This window comes from Panthera tigris, chromosome B1 (assembly GCF_018350195.1).
Source record: "Panthera tigris isolate Pti1 chromosome B1, P.tigris_Pti1_mat1.1, whole genome shotgun sequence".
Taxonomy (NCBI): domain Eukaryota; kingdom Metazoa; phylum Chordata; class Mammalia; order Carnivora; family Felidae; genus Panthera; species Panthera tigris.
Window position 1 is genome coordinate 23,008,928 of NC_056663.1, and position 20,584 is coordinate 23,029,511.

The 20,584-nt window shown below is 38.0% G+C and overlaps 1 protein-coding gene across 1 annotated transcript in view; it reads right to left on the bottom strand.

Moving 5' to 3' along the window:
* TUSC3 (tumor suppressor candidate 3) overlaps positions 1 to 20,584 on the bottom strand; it is a 270,582-nt gene that overhangs the window by 218,957 nt on the left and 31,041 nt on the right. The gene's annotated exons all lie outside the window — the stretch shown is intronic.

Consider the following 20,584-nt stretch of genomic DNA (forward strand, 5'->3'; position numbering starts at 1 on the left):
CATGGTATACTATCCTGAAGCAATAGTTATTTTCAACAACTGAAAGTACAAAAAATAGGCAATTACATTTTAAAAATTAAAGGAAAAACCTAACAGATGATGGAATAGAAAGAAAAGTTCCAGAATGTTTTAATATAAAGTCTAATACCACATGGACATTTTGAACAATCAGGCAGCATCTTGCTACACCTCCAGATCCCCCTAGGTATGCATTTACTCTTCTGTCCTCAGTATGAGAAACACAGGAAACTGGTCATTAGTTACACCATACAACTTAGAAGTCAACTGTGTATTTGAATACTGGCACAATTGTTAGCTGCATGATTTGGAGCAAATTAGTTCAATTAACTGAACCTCGTCTACACAATAAAATCACATTAAGTTGTGCTTAAAAGAAATAACACATATAAAACGCTCAGAGCATGGCACATTGCAGGCATTTAATAAATGCTAGCTACTGTCATTATACACCATAGTGAAACATGCCAATGAAACATAAATATTAGTGGCTGTTTTAATTAAATCTGAACAATTACATGCTCATTTTTATATTTTTTATGTTTATTTTTGAGAAAGAGAGACAGAGTGCAAGCAAGGGAGGGGCAGAGAGACAGGGAAACACAGAATCTGAAGCAGGCTCCAGGCTCTGAGCTGTCAACACAGAGCCTAATGCGGGATTTGAACCCACAAACCGTGAGATCATGACCTGACCCAAAGTCAGACGCTTAACCGACTGAGCCACCCAGGCGTCCCAATACTGACATGTTTTAAATAATTTCCAAATTTCTTCTTCCAAGAACAAAACTAGTATTCCTGCCCATGAAAATGTTATGTTTGGGTGCCTGGGTGGCTCAGTCGGTTAGGCTTCCAACTTCAGCTCGGGTCATGGTCTCACAGTTCATGAGCTCAAGTCCTGCTTCGGGCTCTGTGCTGACAGCTCAGAGCCTGGAACCTGCTTCAGATTCTGTCTCCCTCTCTCTCTGCCCTCTCTCACTCATGCTCGCACTCTCTCTCTCTCTCTCAAAAATAAACAAACATTAAAAAAAATTTTTTTTAAGAAAATGTTAAGTTTTCCTTAGATTAACAAAGGATGGGGTACAAACTTAAGTCTGTATTTGAGTTTATATACTTTCATATGCTATATACTTCTGACATATCTCAAATCAACGAATACGATCTTTTAACCAATTTCCAACAAGTGTCATGAGAAAGATCAATTAACATTCAACAGAAGTGGCTCATCACTCATTATATGTATATGTGTCTGTGCACAAAATACTGTTTAAACACTCCAAAATAAAAACATGTGCAATAGTGGTTTATGAAATAAATGAAATAAATTACAGTCAAGATATAGGATGTGCAAAATCAGCTTCACTACACAGAAAAGGTTACAAAGAACTTACAATGTTATGGACAAGTTATAAATAATGAGTAACAATAACCTGGGTACCCTTTTTATGTCTATGAGCTCTTTTGAAATATCAACATTATATATATATATATATATATATATATATATATATATATATATATATATATATATACACACACCATATAAACCGATATATAAACCAAAATCCATTATTAACATATATATGTATGCAAAAAGCTTATATTTTAAGTGAAAGTGTGTTGCTTAAGTGATGAAAAGAAATGATATAATTTTAAAAGCAGAGTTTAAAAATTAGAGAAATATTATACGTTGGGAGTTTTCTGATTATGGATTCAATTTCATTGTTAGGAACTGGTCTGTTCAAATTTTGTATTTCTTCCTGATTTAATTTTGGAAGGCCATATAGGCATTTATCCATTTCTTCCAGACTGTCCAATTTTTGGAATATAATTTCTGATAACATTCCTTCATAAATCTTTGTATGCCTGTGGTGTCAGTTGTTATTTCTGATTTTATTTATTAGAGTCCCCTCTCTTTTTTTATTGATGAGCTTGTATAAAGGAGTATCAATTTGGTTGATCTCTTCAAAGAACCAGCTCCTGGTTTCACGGATATTTCCTACTGCTTTTTTAGAATATTTCATTTATTTCACTCTAATATTTATTATTTCCTTTCTTCTACTACCTGTGGGCTTTGTCTGCTCTTCTTTTTGTAGCTCCTCAGGTTATGAGGTGAAGATGTTGAAGATTTTTTTTTTTTGAGGTAGGCTGATATTACTATAAAATTCCCTCTTAGAACAGCTTTTCCCACATCCCAAAAATGTTAGACTGTTAGGATTTAATTTTCATTTGACTCCATGTATGTTTGATTTGCTCTTTGATTTCATGGTCAACCCATTCATTGTCTAATAGCATGTTATTAAAACTTGAAGTATTTGTGTTCTTTCCAGATTCTTTCTTGTGCTTGATTTCTAGTTTCATAGCACTGTGGTCAAAAGAACTGCATGATGTGATTTCAATGTTTTTGACTTTATTTGAGACTTGTTTTGTGGCCTACCAAGTGATCTGTTCTGGAGAATGTTCCATAGGCACTTGAAAAGAATTTGTAGGGGCGTCTGGGTGGCTCAGTCGGTTGAGCGACCGACTTCGGCTCAAGTCATGATCTCACGGTTTGTGAGTTCGAGCCCCGCGTCGGGCTCTGTGCTGACAGCTCAGAGCCTGGAGCCTGCTTCAGATTCTGTGTCTCCCTCTCTCTCTGCCCCTCCCCCACTCATGCTCTGTCTTGTCTCGGAAATAAATAAACATTAAAAAAACTGAAAAGAATTTGTACTGTTTTGGGGATGGAATGTTCTGAATATATCTGTTAGGTCCATTTGCTCTAAGAAGCCATTCAAAGCCACTGTTTCCTTGTTGATTTTCTCTTGAATGATCTATCCACTGTTGTAAATGGAGTGTTAAGGTATAAAATGTTGTGTGAAATTGAATCGATAATCCAAAAAAAAAAAAAAAAATCCCAACAAACAAAAGTCCAGGACTGGATGGCTTCACAGGTGGATTTTACCAAACATTTAAAGAGTTAATACCTATTCTTCTCAAATTATTTCAAAATAGAAGACGAACTTCCAAATTGATTCTATGGTGCCAGCATTACTTTGATACCAAAACCAGACAAAGACACTACAAACCAATCTCTGATGAAGAGAGATGCAAAAATTCTCAACAAAATGTTAGCAAACCAAATCCAGTAACACATTAAAATAATCATTCACCATAATCAAGTGGGGTTCATTCCACAGATGCAAGAGTGCTTCAACATTCCCAAATCAATGTGATACATCACATTAACAAAAGGGAAGATGAAAAACACATGGTCACCTCAATAGACGCAGAAAAAGCATTTGACAAAATACAATATCTACTGATGATAAAAACTCTCAACAAACTAGGTTTAGAGGGAACTAAATCTCAACATAATAAAGGCTTTATATGAAAAACCCATTATACTCATACTCAGCAAGCTTCATACTCAATGGTAAAAAACAGCAGTTTCCCTGTAAGATCAGGAAAATGACAAGAATGTCTACTCTCACCATTTCTATTCAACATGGTATTTGTGGTTCTAGCTGCAACAATCAAACAAGAAAAAGAAATAAAAGGCATCCAAATTAGAAAGGAAGAAGAAAAAGTGTCACTTCTGGCAAATCCGACAGGATCCTATAAATGGAAAACCCTAAAGATTCCACCAAAAAACGACTAAAACTGACAAATGAATTCAGTAATGTCACAGGATACAAAATTAACATACAGAAACATTGCATTTCTTTACACTAATAAGGAAAGAGCAGGAAAAGTAATTATGAACCCCACTTACAACTGAACCAAAAAGAATAAAATACCTAGGAATAAACTTAATCCAGAATATGAAAGACTTCTAATTCAAAACTATAAAACAATGAAAACAGAGATTTAAAATGACACAAATAGAAAGACATTCCATGCTGATGGTTTGGAAAAACCAGTATTATTAAAATGTTCATACTACCTACCCAAAGCAATCTACAGACTGAATGCAATCCTTACCAACATTTTAAACAGAACTAGAATAAATAATCCTAAAATTTGTATGGAATCACAAAAGATCCCAAATAGCCAGAGCTATCTTGAGAAAGAAGAACAAAGCTGGTGGTATTACAATCTCAGATTTCAAGACATACTACAAAGCTATAGTAATCAAAACAGTAATCAAAACAAAAACTGATGCAAAGATCAATGGAACAAAACAGCCCACAAATAAACCACTCTTACATGATCAATTAAAGTATGACAAAAAAGGCAAAAATATAAAATGGGGGAAAATAGTCTCTTCAACAAAGAGTGCAGGAAAAATTGAACACCTACATACAAAAGAATGAAACCGGACCACTTTTTTTTTTTAATGTTAATTATTTTTGAGAGAACGTGTAAGCACAAGCAGGGAAGGGGCAGAGACAGGTAGAGAGAGAGAGAGAGAGAGAGAGAGAGAGAGAGAGAGAGAGAGAGAGAGAGAATTCCAAGCAGGCTCTGTCCTATCAGCACAGAGCCTGACATGGGGCTCAAATTCACCAACCATGAGACCATGACCCAGGCCAAAATCAAGAGTCAGACACTTAAATGAGTGAGCCACCCACACACCCCAAAACTGGACCACTTTCTTACACCATACACAAAAATAAACTTTCAGACCTAAATGTGAAACCAGAAACCACAAAACTTATAGAAAACACAGGCATTAATTCCTCTGATATCAGCCATATCAACATTTTTCTAGATATGTCTCCTAAGTCAAGGGAAACAAAAGCAAAATTAAACTCTTAGAACTACATTAAAATAAAAAACGTTTTGCATAGCAAAGGAAACAACCAATAATATCAAAACAGGGCAACCTAATGAATGGGAAAACATATTTGCAAATGATATATTGGATAAGGGGTTAATATCCAAAATACATAAAGAATTTACACAACACCAAAAATGTAAATAAATGTATTTTAAAAAGGACAGAGGATCTGAATAGGTATTTTTTTTTCTCAAAAAAGACAGAGATGGGCAACAGACACATGAAAAGATGATCAACATCACAAATCATCAAGAAAATGCAAATCAAAAATGCACAATGAGGTATCAGCTTAAACCTGTCAGAATGGCTAGAATCAAAAAGACATGGAATAACAACTGTCGGGAAGGATATGGAGAAAAGGAACCCTCACACCCTGCTGGTGGAAATTCATGTTGATGCAGCTATTGGGCAAAACAGTATGGTACATCCTCAAAAAATTAAAAATAGAAATACCATATGATCCACTCATTTCACTACTGGTATTTACCCAAAGAAACTAAAAACACTGATTTGAAAAGATATATGCACCCCTATATTTACTGCAGCATTATTTACAATAGCCAAGATATGGAAGCAACCCAAGAAACCATCTATAGATGATTGAAGACAATAAGGTGTACACACACACACACACTAGAATATTAGTCATAAAAAATGAGATCTTGCCATTTGCAACAGTATGGATGGACCTAGAACGTATAAGGCTAATAAGTGCAATAAGTCAGACAGTGTAAGACCAATAGAACATGATTTGGGGGCACCTGGGTGGTTCAGTCAGTTAGGCATCCGACTTCGGCTCAGGTCATGATCTCACAGTTCTTGGATTTGAGCCCCACGTCTGGCTCTGTGCTGACAGCTCAGAGCCTGGAGCCTGCTTCAGATTCTGTCTCCCCCTCCTTCTGCCACTCCCCTGCTTGCGAGTGCGTGCGGGCACTCTCTCTCTCTCTCTCTCAAAAATAAACATTAAAAAAAAAAGACCAATAGAGTATGATCACATTCATGTGTGGAATTTAAGAAACAAATGAGCAAGCCAAAAACAAACAAACAAAAACAGAGAGACAAAAAGAGACAGAAATAGAGACAAACAAAAAAACCTGACTCATAAATACAGAGAACAAACAGATAATGGACAGAGGTGAGGTGGGTGGTTGACAAAGGTGAAGTGAGTGGGGCAATGAGTGAAATAAAGAGGATTAAGAGCACAATTATCTCATGATGGGCACTGAGAAATGCACAGAATCGTTGCACTGTATTATTCACCTGAAACCAATATAGCACAATTATACTTGAATAAAAAATCTTAATTTGTATTCAAAATTTCTGAAAATCAAAATAAAAAATAAAAATTAGAGAACAGCACCAAAGGAACCAGAGCACCATATAAAATCCTCGTGCAGGAATGAATGAAAAACACCATACATAAAGATAAAACAGTGCCTAACTACAGAGTAACACAAAGAAAATTTTTCAATCAAGATTGCTATAAAATCATTTTAATCAATCAACAAAAACATATTAAACTTACTGTATATCCATTTTAAAACTCTTCTATACTACTTCTAAGATGACCATATGTCCTAGCCAGCCTAAATACAGTCCCTGTTACCTCACTAAAATTATTAACTGCACCTTTTTTCACTTCCAAGGGTCCTAGTTTGGACGATAAATTACTTGGTCACTCTACTTCTATTCCCCAGCTCCTTCTGGCCATAAGCTATTATCCTTCAGCTGGCCCAGATGTCAGAGGTATTATAGAGATATTCCAAAACAGATTAAACAAATGTCATCTATCTTTATAATGTATTTTCATTATCATTATAATTTGTTATCACATATTCATATGGGGAAATTCCATCTGAATCTCACCTCAGACTCAATTTCAAAAGAACACAGTGTGAAACTAAACAAAAAAAAAACCCCTCACTCAAAATGGAGTCAAGAAATCCTGAAGGGGGAGCTCTCACACACAAAGAGCTTATTGCAGCATTCTTTACATATCTAAAGCAGCTTACCTTACCCCGCCAAAGAGTAGTAACAAAGATTTTCCTGTGGCCCAGCAACAATCAACCAATGAGAACCACAGTAACTCTGAGAATGTGAAGTCACCACAACCCTGAACTCTCACTCTCCTCCAATGGACTTTTGTTCCAAAACAGCTCCTCCCAACTTCCTTCTTTCCGCTACAGGAAGAATCCCCTCTCCTTTGTTCTCCAGATTTGCCTATTGTTCACTGTAGCTGACATGTCCTGAATTGCAATTTCTCTGCTAATCTCAAATAAATTCATTGTGCTGGTAAGTAAAGTAACTGGTAATTTTATTTTCAAGGTTGATATTACATGGTGTCAGAAGTAGGATCGAAAGCAGATTAAACTCTTAAGGAAGTAGCATCATGTACCCACTTGATCTCTTTCACACTCTCACCTTCCATGAGCTGTCTTTCCATTTGGTTTGGTTAAGTCTTCTCTTGGATTCAAACTTCCTCCCTTTGACGGAACTCTCCAACTTTATTCAGGATCTGTTTTTGGGTTTTGTGACGGCAAAATGCTTTTCGTAGTACTCATTTATTTTCTAGGTTTTAAGCTAAGATCATAAGATGTCAATCCTCTAAATTCCCTCAGGAGAGTCCTCCTTCTGGAACCCTGGATAGTTCTGTGTTTGAAATTTATGTTCCCTCCACATGAACGTTTTTAACAAAATGGACCAATTTAACCAAAAATAATTTAGAACCCCAATGGCTATTATGGGGAACTATCAACCTCTCTAAATACATTTTTCTGAGAACGAAATTAGAAAGTCATGCCTCTGAAATTAAACACACAGGGGATGGCTATTTTAATTGGTACATAGAGGCTTCCAAACGTTCCCAACACTGTAATCTCACCTCTTTACAAAATAGCATGTCCAAATTAATGTGAGTGAACAAACAATTGAAAGAAAATAAAAAAGCTTCTGAGACCTCTTTCTCCTGTCTTGTCTCCAAGCGTCCAACACCCATCTTGTGTCAAGCCTTTGCCCGGCCCCCCGGCCCCTGCACCAACATCCTCTTTCCCTTCCATACTGTCTCTAGCTCCACTATAACCTCTGCTTCCTCATTTTAACTCTCTCACTGAAATTCCCTTTTCCTCTCAAACTTTCCCCATTTTCTACTCACCTGGACCTAGTAAAACCTGTCCCTTTCCAAATTTTTTTAAAGTTTATTTATTTTGAGAAAGAGAGACAAGCATGCATGCACATAAATGAAGGAGGGGCAGAGAGAGGGTTAGAGAGAACCCCAAGGAGGCTGCACGCTATCAGCACAGAGCCTGATTCAAGGCTCGATCTCACAAACCGCGAGATCATGACCTGAGCTGAAGTCAAGTATGGGGCACTCAACCAAATGAACCACCCAGGTGCCCCAAACCTGTCCCTTTCAGATCAGACCTACTGCAGAGTTTAGGGAACATGGCAGAGTAAGAGGATCCTGAGCTCACCTCATCTCACAAACATGTTATGATAAAAGCTACATATATTCAACTAACTCTGAAAATGACCTGAAGACTGGCAGAATAGATTTTCCACAATTAATCAGAGAGGAAGCCACATCAAAACTGGTAAAAGGACAGATATAGCTTGGAACCAAACCACTTGTAGGAGGCTTACTAAGACAAAATATTTTGCATAAAAATGAAAAAAACATTTGAATATTCAAAACAAACTCTTTTTTCCGTTTTGAATTACAAGTAAATAAAACAGTGGTTTGTCCTATAGTTTTATAAAGCTCTTATGTAAGAAAATATATATTTAAGATATGTTCCAATTTTATTTTTTCATGTTTATTTATTTTTGACATATATTCCAATTTTACATAACAAGTTTTAGGCAGAATTAAAATTTCTTTTTAATTCTTAACTTTGTCAGTTTCCCCAGTGAAGAAGAAAATGTCTATTATACTTCCAAACTTAGTTACCCATTTAATAGGTATTCCGAGACTGCAAGATAGGTGAGCTGTTTAAATAAATCTGATTTCCAACTATTTGTTTTTGTAAGTAACTACTATACTGTGCAATTCAGAATTGCACACTGCAGTGTAATTTCTAACTACGAGCTTTAAAATCACTCCAAGGATGCTTTCTCTCTATCCTCATAGGCTTGTTCTTCTTCCCCACCTTACAACCATCTTCTCTTCTCAGCTGCCCTTGGACCACAAGCTCCAGCATCAAACATGCAAATAATATCCTTGCAGAGACAACATAATCATCTCCCACTATTGCATAAGGACAAATCCCTGCATGCATACATACATCTGTAGGTACGTGTACATACGTTCATCTTCCTATGGTCCTACTTCTCTGACTAAATCCTGACTGATACACAACACTACCACTTTAATTTTACTGACATTGCTAACAGTCTTATGTTACAAGTTATCCTATGCACTATCATATTTCTTTTGTTGATTTCTTTAGGCCACCATTTAAAAGTATATAAAAATTTAAAAGTGCAAGTTTGCTCAATACAGTAGACAGAAATCTAAAATAAACCCTAAGCATTGAAGGTTTTTTTTGCGTCTCGCATCCATGAAATACAGCCAGATCAACACTAAACCATCCTGCATGCCTAGAAAACTGATTTGAGGATTAACACAACAATCTGCACAACCTGAACCACAGAACTTAGAAGGTACACAGCGCAGAGAGGTGAACTGGGGGGACAGAGAAGCCACAGAGGGCAGAGAGCTGTTTTTGCTTGCGAACAGAGGGCAGAGATGGGAAGAACAGTATGGGAAAAGCACCCACCCCCCAAAAGCAGCTGGAGACAAAGTGGAAACACCTGCAGGGTCTGAACTAAAATGGGAAAAAGGAGAAAGGAGACAGTTTTGATTCCATTAAGACTCTGAAACTCCGCAGCTTCATACCTGGTGGCGGTCTAGTGGGAAGGGCAAATCCCCAGGAACAGAGTGAAGTCTGGGGGGGTCCTCGGGTCACACGGGGAGAGGCATCCTCCTGCTGGAAGGATGTTTGGAGGAGGCTGTATGGCCACCCCACAGGCAAAGTTACCAGGAGACCCCAGAGGTCAACCACATTCACTGGTGCTGGAACAAGGTCGTTAAGGGTGAAGCCTGGTGCCAGATGTGTGTTGTGATTTTCTATAACCCCTGAAACTCTGCTGCTACACGATCACATGAACTTTTTCTGGGGCAGGCTGGCACCCAACCCCAATCTCTGGGCATCAGCAGAAGCACGGTCCCACAAACATTCCTGGGTATGCAGGCACCTGGCCAGCGCTCAGTGAGACCCTCCCGCAGAGGGTCAGAACAGGTCAAAGCCGCAGTCCCTCAGAAGTGAGGGGTCAGGAAACACAGCCACATCTGAGATAAGACTCAGGAGTGAGGTGCTGCCTGGCAACCTGACAGCTTGGTCACGGACTGTGTAAAACCAGGGAGTGGATGGAACACAGAGACAAAGGACAGGTGCATGCTTGCTGATCAGGGAAAACAGAGGTCCGATACTAGAGACTGGGCAGCTGGGTGAAACCATTTTCACTCCTCCCGTGCATGCACATACAAACCAACAAGTGCCACAACAATCCACCCCAGTAAGCTAAGCAGCACCATCTAGTGGAGAATGGAGCCATTACACTAAGCCCCCTCGATCTTGGCCTGGGCCAACCTTGATCTTCAGGAACACCACAAGTCCCTCCGCCTGATTAGTTTACAGACTATAAAGTGCTTCATAGTTTGACTTCCAGAGGAAAATGATAAATTTCAATTGTATTTCAGTCTGTTCGCTGGTCCATCTATTCAATTGCCTTTTTTTTTCTTTTTTGTTTCTTTTCTTTTTCTTGAATACAGAAAGAGAAAAAAATTATTTTTATTTTCAATTTTTATTAAAAATATTTTTAATTTTTTTCTACTATATTTACTTTTCTGTAAATTTTTCAAATTCTGTTTACTTCCATCATTCATTCTATTTCATTGTATTCATTTTTTCAAATTTTCAAAAGTTTTCCTTTTTTTTCTTCTTCCGTTTTTTTCGCTAATCTATCAAGCTCCTTTCAACACCCAGACCAAACACACCTAGGTTCTAGCACCATTTATTTGATTTGTATGTGTGTGTGTTTGTGTGTTTAAGTTTTTATTTGAATTTTTTTAACCTTATTAATTCCTTTTCTTCCTTCAGAGAATTAGCCAACACAGATACAAGCAAGATGTCTGACCCAGAATTTAGAATCATGATAATAAGAATACTAGCTGGGGTTGAAAATAGATTAGAATCCCTTTCTGCGGAGACAAAAGAAGTAAAAGCTAGTCAGGATGAAACAAAAAAATGCTGGAACTGAGCTGCAATCTCAAACAGATGCCACGTCGGCAAGGAAGGATGAGGCAGAACAGAGAATCAGCAACACAGAGGACAAACTTACGGAGAATAACGAAGCAGAAAAAAAGAGGGAGACTAAGGCAAAAGAGCACAATTTAAGACTTAGAGAAATCAGTGACTCTAAAAAGGAACAACATCAGAATCATTAGGGGCCCCAGAAGATGAAGAGAGAAAAGAGGGGGTAGAAGGGTTATGTGAGCAAATCATAGTGGAAAACTTTCCTAACCTGGGGAAAGACAGAGACATCAAAATCCGGGAAGCACAGAAGACTCCCATTAGATTCAACAAAATATGACCATCAATAGGGCATATCATAGTCAAATTCACAAAAACTCAGGCAAAGAAAGAATCATGAAAGCAGCAAGGGGGGGAAAAGTCCTTAACCTACAAGGAAAGACAGATCAGGTTTGCAGCAGACCTATCCGCAGAAACTTGTCAGGCCAGAAAGGAGTAGCAGGATATATTCAACGTGCTGAATGAGAAAAATATGCAGTCAGGAATTCTTTATCCAGCAAGCTTGTCATTCCAAATAGAAGGAGAGATAAAAAGTTTCCCACACAAACAAAAACTAAAGAAGTTCATGACCACTAAAACAGTCCTGCAAGAAATTTTAAGGGGGACTGAGGGGAGAAAAGAAAAAAAAAAAAAAAAAAGACCAAAAGCAACAAAGACTAGAAAGAATCACCAGAAACTCCAACTCCACAAGAAACATAATGGCAATAAATTCCTATCTTTCAGTACTCACTCCAAACAGCAATGGACTAAATGCTCCAATCAAAAGACATAGGGTACCACAATGGATGAGAAAACAAGATCCATGTATACGCTGTGTACAAGAGATACACTTTAGACCTAAAGACAACTTCAGATTGAAAGTAAGGGGATGGAAAAGCATCTATCATGCTAATGATCGCCAAATGAAAGCTGGAGTAGCCATACTTCTATCAGACAATCTAGACTTTAAAATAAAGACTGTAACAAGAGTGAAGAAGGGCATGGTATCATAATTAAGGGCAAGAAGACCTAACAATGGTAAACATTTATGCTCTAAATGTGAGAGCACCCAAATATATAAATCAATTAATCACAAATTCATTGATAATAATACCAAAATAGTAGGGGACTTCAACACTCCACTTACAACAATGGATAGATCATCTAAACAGAAAATCAGTAAGGCAACAATGGCTTTGAATGACACAGTGAACCGGATGGACTTAACAGTTATATTCAAAACATTTCATCTTAAAGCAGCAGAATATACATTATTCTCCAGTACACATGGAAGGTTCTCCAGAATAGATCACATACTGGGACACAAATCAGCCCTAAGTAAGTACAAAAAGATCGAGATCATACCATGCATATTTTCAGACCACAACACTAGGAAACTCATAATCAACCACAAGAAAAAATTTGGAAAGGTAACAAATACTTGGAGACTAAAGACCATCCTACTAAAGAATTAATAGGCTAACCAAGAAGTTAAAGAGGAAATTAAAAAGTACATGGAAGCCAATGAAAATAACACCACAGCCCAACACCTCTGGGATGCAGCAAAGGCGGTGACAAGAGGGAAGTATATAACAATCCAGACCTTCCCAAAGAAGAAAGGTCTCAGTTACGCAACCTAACCTTACACCTTAAAGACCTTGAAAAAGAACAGCAAATAAAACCCAAAGCCAGCAGAAGACAGGAAATAATAAAGATTAGAGCAGAAATTAATGCTATTGAAACCAAAAAAACAAAAAACAAAACAGTAGAACAGATCAATGAAACCAGAAGCTGGTTCTCTGAAAGAATTAACAAAATTGATAAACCACCAGACAGTTTGATCAAAAAGAAAAAGGAAAGGACCCAAATAAACAAAATCAGGAATGAAAGAGGAGAGATCACAACCAACACAGCAGAAATAAAAACAATAATAAGAGAATATTATGACCAATTATATGCCAATAAAATGGGCAATCTGGAAGAAATGGACAAATTCCTAGAAACATATACACTACCAAAACTGAAACAGGACGAAACAGAAAATTTGAACAGATGCATAACCAGTAAGGAAATCAAATTAGTAATCAAAAATCTGCCAAAAAACAAGAGTCCAGGGCCAGTTGGCTTTCCAGGGGAATTCTACCAAACACTGAAGGAAGAGTTAACACCTATTCTCTTGAAACTCCTCCAAAAAGTGGAAATGGAAGGAAAACTTCCAAACTCTTTCTATAAAGCCAACATTACCTTGATTCCAAAACCAGACAGAGACCCTACTAAAAAGGAGAACTATAGACCAATTTCCCTGATAAACATGGATGCAAAAAGCTTCAACAAGATACTAGCCAACAGGATCCAACAATACATTAAAAAAAATTATTCACCACGACCAAATGGGATTTATACCTGGGATGCAGGGCTGGTTCAATATCCACAAAACATTTAACATGATTCGTCACATCAATAAAACAAAGGACAAGAAACACATGATCCTTTCAATAGATGCAGAGAAATCATTTGACAAAATACAGCATCCTTTCTTGATAAAAACCCTCAAGAAAGTAGGGATAAAAGGAGGATAACTCAAGATCATAAAAGCCATATATAAATGACCCAACGCTAATATCATCCTCCATGGGGAAAAACTGAGAGCTTTCCCCCTGAGGTCAGGAACAAGACAGGGATGTCCACTCTCACCACTGTTATTCAACAAAGTATTGGAAGTCTTAGCCTCTGCAATCAGACAACACAAAGGAATAAAGGCTTCAAAATCAGCTGGGAGGAGGTCACACTTTCACTCTTTGCAAATGGCATGATACTCTATATGGAAAACCCTAAAGATTCCACCAAAACTGCTAGAACTGACTCATGAATTCAGCAAAGTTGCAGGATATAAAATGAACGCGCAGAAATCGGTTGCATTCCTATACACCCAACAATGAAGCAACAGAAAGAGAAATCAAGGAATCGATCCCATTTACAATTGCACCAAAAACCATAAAATACCTAGGAATAAATCTAACCAAAGAGGTGAAAAATCTGTACATTGAAAACAAGAGACAGCTTATGAAAGAAATTGAAGATACAAAAAAAATGGAAAAACATTCCATGCTCCTGGATAGGAAGAACAGATAGTGTTAAAATGTCAATACTACTGAAAGCAATCTACATATTCAATGCAATACCTACCAAAATAACACCAGCATTCTTCACAGAGCTAGAACAAACAATCCTAAAGTTTCTATGGAACCAGAAAGACCCCAAGTAGCCAAAGCAATCTTGAAAAAGAAAACCAAAGCAGGAGGCATCACAATCCTGGACTTCAATCTGTATTACAAAGCTGTAATCATCAAGACAGCATGGTACTGGCACAAAAACAGACACTCAGATCAATGGAACAGAATAGAGAAGCCAGAAATAGACCCACAAATGTGTGGCCAACTAATTTTCAACAAAGCAGGAAAGAATATCCAAAGGAATAAAGACAGTCTCTTCAGCAAGTGGTGCTGGGAAAACTGGACAGCGACATGCAGAAAAATGAACCTGGACCACTTTCTTACCCCATACACAAAAATAAACTCAAAATGGATAAAAGACCTAAATGTAAGACAGGAAGCCATCAAAATCCTCGAGGAGAAAGCAAGCAAAAATCTCTTTGACCAGGGCTACTGCAACTTCTTACTCAACATGTCTCCAGAGACAAGGAAAACAAAAGGAAAAATGAACTATTGGGATCTCATCAAAATAAACACTTTCTGCACAGCGAAGGAAACAATCAGCAAAACTAAAAGGCAACCGATGGAATGGGAGAAGATATTTGCAAAAGACATATCAGATAAAGGGTCAGTATCCAAAATCTATCAAGAACTTATCAAACTCAACACCCACAAACAAATCATCCAGTGAAGAAATGGGCAAGAGACATGAATAGACACTTCTCCAAAGAAGACATCCAGATGGCCAACTGACACATGAAAAAGTGCTCAACATCACTCATCATCAGGGAAATACAAATCAAAACCACAATGAGATACAACCTCAAACCTGTCAGAATGGCTAACATTAACAACTCAGGCAACAACAGATGTTGGCGAGGATGTGGAGAAATAAGAACCCTTTTGCACTGCTGGTGGGAATGCAAACTGGTGCAGCCACTTTGGAAAACAGTGTGGAGTTTCCTCAAAAAATTAAAAATAGAACTACCCTACGACCCAGCAATTACACTACTAGGTATTTATCCAACGGATACAGGTATGCTGTTTCAAAGGGGCACATGCACCCCATCGATGGATGAATGGATAAAGAAGATGTGGTGTGTGTGTGTGTGTATACACACACACACACACACACACACACACACACACACACACACTAGAGTATTACTCAGAGGTCAAAAAGAATGAAATCTTGCCATTTGCAACTACATGGATGGAACTAGAGGGTATTATGCTAAGCGAAATTAGTCTGTCAGAGAAAGACAAATATCATGACTTCACTCATATGAGGACTTAAAGACAGAAAAAAGATGAACACAAAGGAAGGGAAGCAAAAATGATATAAAAAAGGGAGGGGGACAAAACATTATGAGACTCTTAAACATGGAGAACAAACAGAGTGTTACTGCAGAAGTTGTGGCAGAGGGGATGGGCTAAATGGGTAAGGGGCATTAAGGAGTCAACTCCTGAAATCATTGATGCACTATTTGCTAACTTGGATGTAAATTTAAAAACTAAATTAAAAAAATATTAAATAAATAAATAATAAAATAAAATAAAATAAATCCTAGTGACCCATACCCTTATATAACTTCCTCCCCTGAGTTTGGACAAGACCTGTGAACGTGATAGAATAGCACTCCCATAATTACGTTATTTAGATGGCAGAGATCTGCAGATGTATGAAGTTCCCCTCATTGGTTAACCTGGAGTTACTCCAAAGGGAGATTATACTGGGTGGGCCTGTGCTAACTGGGTGAGGATTTTAGAAGAAAATGAAGTATCAGAGACGTGATCCTACAGGCCTAGAAGAAAGCAGTCGTGTTGAACTGTCTATGGAGGGGGCCACATGACTAGGACATGAGAGTGGCCTCAAGAAGGCAACAGAACATAGCCAGCAAGAAAATCAGAACTCGGTCCTACAACTGCCAGGAACTGAATTCTGGCAACAACTGAATGAGCTGCAAAGAGGAGCTAGAGATCCAAATGATTATGTAGCCCCGTTACACCTTTAACTTCAGCTTTGTGACACCCTGAATAGAAAATCCTGCTATGCCATGTCCAGATTTTCGAACTATATAAACGATGAGATTTAAAAAAATGAGTGTTATTTTAAGTCACTAAATTGGCACTAATTTGTTACGCATTGATAGAAAACTAATATACTCACAAACCACTGTTTTATTTATAACCTATTGCATAATGCTCACAGTGGATTATTCATCTTACAAGAAAGAGATAAGAGTGATGGAAAGATAAATTGCAACACACTTCTATTAATAGCTACATCACATTTTCTAAGAGATAAAATGATTCTAAAAAAGGACATTTAGTACACAAACTACAAATGATAATATGTGAGAAGAATACCACGAGACAAGTGTTAAGTCACTGCCATTATTCTGTAATGACACTCCCAGTTATAAGAAAATGCTGAGAAGAGTTTTTAATCTCCCAAATCTCCGAAGCCACAGGCTCCTGCCTGGTTGTTATTGCTACTGTTTTTCTATTTCTTTCTGAGGTATGAAAGCTTACTTAAAAATTGATTCTGACTTCTACTTGTTAATGGTCTTGAGCATTTATACCCAGAAATCATACAGTATGGATATATTTTTAATCAGAGAACTATGAATCAATATGAATTCATATTGGCTTACAGTTCACACAATGATCCACAGCTGAAACTGTCTGTAAGGAACTTAGCTGAAGTGGGTATTGGTAAACAAAAGGCTGCCATTTGCAGAAGATCAAATGTTGCCAAATTTCCACAAGATCATTTAAACAGAAGCAATAGTCCATACATCTTTGAAATACCGCAAACATGAAAAAGTTGATCTTATTCATAAAAATGTCCTAACATCAGGAAATTGGTCTGAGACCTTGGAAGCAAGTTACGAGAGAAATGAAGGTTACCATTAACTGCCTAACAATTTCTCATTTTAAGACTGCAGTCCTGTCACCTAATCAAAGGAAAAGGCCTACGTAAAATTTTCACAATCATAACCAATTCCTTACATCTGGAATGGTACCTGTGATGTACCTGTGATGAATGTACCCATAATGTACCTGTGATGAATGTGCCCATAATGTCTTCGCTAGAACCCCTAGGACCACTAAGATGGAAACCATTCATTCTCTTTAACTTTCACCCAGGGGCAAGAACAGAGTCAGCACCCTTCTAGTTCTTTACATCACATAAAAACTCCTGCTCCTTTATAAATCACGCCTTCAAATCAGAACAGTCTCTCTGCCTTCCTCAGTCATTGTCATCTGACGAACCCTAGGTCACTCCCCTTCATCGTCCCTTTATGCTGAGGATGGAACAAGTCCACGTGAACACCTTACACCCTAGCTTTCAGCTCCTACCCTCATCATTTCTAATAGCTAACCTCCATTTGACCTCAGCCACCCACCAGCAGGCTCCCATGTGGTACTGCTTCATCTCTGAAACGAGTTGAAATAAGCCACTAATGACAAAAGCCTGTTCTCCCATCTTGTTCCCACCACAACACACCTATTGTTTCGCTCCCACTGGGACCTTTGTTCGTTCCCCTGTCAGCACCGCACGGTCTATGTCCCACATCACGCACTCAACAGCCTATCTTCAACTTGCCTTTCCATTCCTTCTGGCCCACCCACCTGGAAGCCTCCAACCCCGAATCAACCCAACCACCTACATGTCTTGTCGCTACAGCCCACCTTCTGAGCTCAGCTAGAGGAAAACAAGAAAAATCAAGTAAGAATTGTACTCAGCACGTGATTTACAAATTTAAATGATGCTGCCTGTGATTTAACAATGCTTTTTTCTTTTCTAAGTAAAATGACCTATTCTAGCTATTTGAAATTGTACTCCTGTCCTAAACCTCCCAACCCTACCATCTCAGTCCTACACCCCATTTCACAGAGACCTCTGCCAACAAATGAACAAACTTATCTGTATCTGCACCCCTTCTTTTGCCCATTCCTTTCAAAATTTAAGAGGTCAATACTCCATGTAACCATCCAAATAGCTTATATTACAACACACTGACAGCTCCAAATCTCAGTATTTAAAAAAATAATAAAGGCGCATTTCCCCATGTTATGGGTTAGCAAAGAGACTCTGCTCACCCTAGTCAAGAGGCTGTGAGAGCATGCACCATGTCAAACATTCCAGTTACCGTTCCAGAGGAAAAGAGAATGGCAAAGCATGCGAGGACACTTGAAGCTCCTGCGTAAAACTGACACAAAACATATCTGCTCCCATTTCACTGGCCAGAATAACTCCTGAGGCCATGTCTGAGTTCACAAGAGTAGGAAAGTGCAATCCTATCACGTGCACGGAAGAAAGCCTAATAGACGAACAGCCCTAAGTATCACATTTCTATGCAAAACTAACTCCACCTGATGTTCTCTGATTCCTACTCCTTCCTCCTACCTTCTCAGCCACCTGGCTCTTTAGAAGTTATTTTCTCTTTTCATTTCAACCTCTTCACCAGCCATCACCCACGTAACTCTCCGCTCATTCACAGCAAATTGGTTGATAAGAAGCGTTGGCTGTTTCCACTTCCTCATTACCCACTCATTCATTAAGCTACTATATTCTCATTTCCCCCTAACACTGCAGTTAAACCGCTCTCGCTAAATCCAAAGGACGCCACACTTTTTATTTAGCTTCTCGGTAATCACCATTTGTCATTGTTGTCTCCCTTTTTGAAACATTCTTCTCCTGTGACATCCAAAACCTGCTGGATTTCTTTCTCTCTAGCAGTGCAGTCATGGTCTCTTTTGTGAGCCTTCTTTAGGCCTTCTTTAGGACACTACAATATTGGTAACACTGAGGGTTTGCATTAGTTCTTCTGTTTTCACTGTACCTGTTCTGGCTGAGTGGTTTTTAGGCACCAACGCAAATTTAATTCTCATTTATACTAATGATTTCTAAATCCATTTTGTCTTCAGCCCAGATCAAAGGTCTATAGTCATCCATTCTCTACTGTCTTTCAAACATCTCAGTTTAGATTTCACACGAGCATGTCACACACTCTCAGAAGTTAACGTGTTCTCTTCCTTCCAATTCCCATTTCAGTAGATACAACATCCCTTTTACCAAGATATGTAGTCCTCATTCTTGTCTTTTCTTCCCTCATAGCATACATAATGAATTACCAATAACTGTCTCATCTGGCTCCTAAATAGCTCAAGAATCCAATTATTTTTCTTCCTTCTCAACTGCTACAAACCATGTCAAGTTATGATTACCTCTCATGTTGATTTCTGCAGTGGCCTCCCGAGTACATTGTTGTCCTTCCTCCGATCTTACATCCCTACCTAAACTATAATCTCTCTAAATATAATCCTCATATCCTCTTCTCCAAGATAAAACTCTTCAATTCTGCCCACTTATTTCAGGACCAAGTCTAGATTCTTTAACATGGCTTACAGAGTCCTTCAGGATTTGACCTTGGCTTCCATTCCAGCCTCAACTCCTGTCATTCTCCCAACTAGTGCACTCTAAGCCTACCCGTATTGTACTCCTATGATTTCCCTGAATTTGTTGTGCTTTTTCGCACTTCTGGGCCTTTTTTAAAAAGTGTTATTTCCTATGCCTACAATACTCTCCCCTTCATAGGTTGTTTCCTGTGTGTATCTCTACAGTTTTCATCTTACCCTAATGAGTTAACCTAAACCATAGCACCCAAGAGTTCCCAGTTTATGCAGTCCTCACACTGGGCTAAGAGCTAAAGGATGTATCAGGGATACTGACTGTCTTATTCACCACTCTGCTCCAAAGTCCAGCATGGTGTCTGACATGTAGTACTCATCAACAAATGTTTGTTGAAAAGGAGGGGTAACAGAATAGATCACATTTTACAGAAACATTGTAAAATAGCCTTTGTTCACTAACATGTGCCACATCTTGGTGCGATGACACCCAAACATTTTTATTTTCTATTGCTTCCATCAGTATTATTTCCATTTAAAATAATCCAAAAGGACATGATATGAAAAACATTTACAACATACTTAAGAAATTAACAGCCACACTTACACTCACAACTATAAAAGACTTTTCTACTTAGGCCTTCTGCAATGATTATGATAGCACAAATATAAAAAATTGAAAAGTTACACGCTAAAAAAGGTTAGATTTTAGTAACAAATAAGTAAAACACAATATCAAAAGGTCCCTAGCAATCACCTACTTACCATGACATGACGGGATCCTGTGAAAATGAAAAGACAAAAAGACTGCAATCGATGTAGAGAAATGA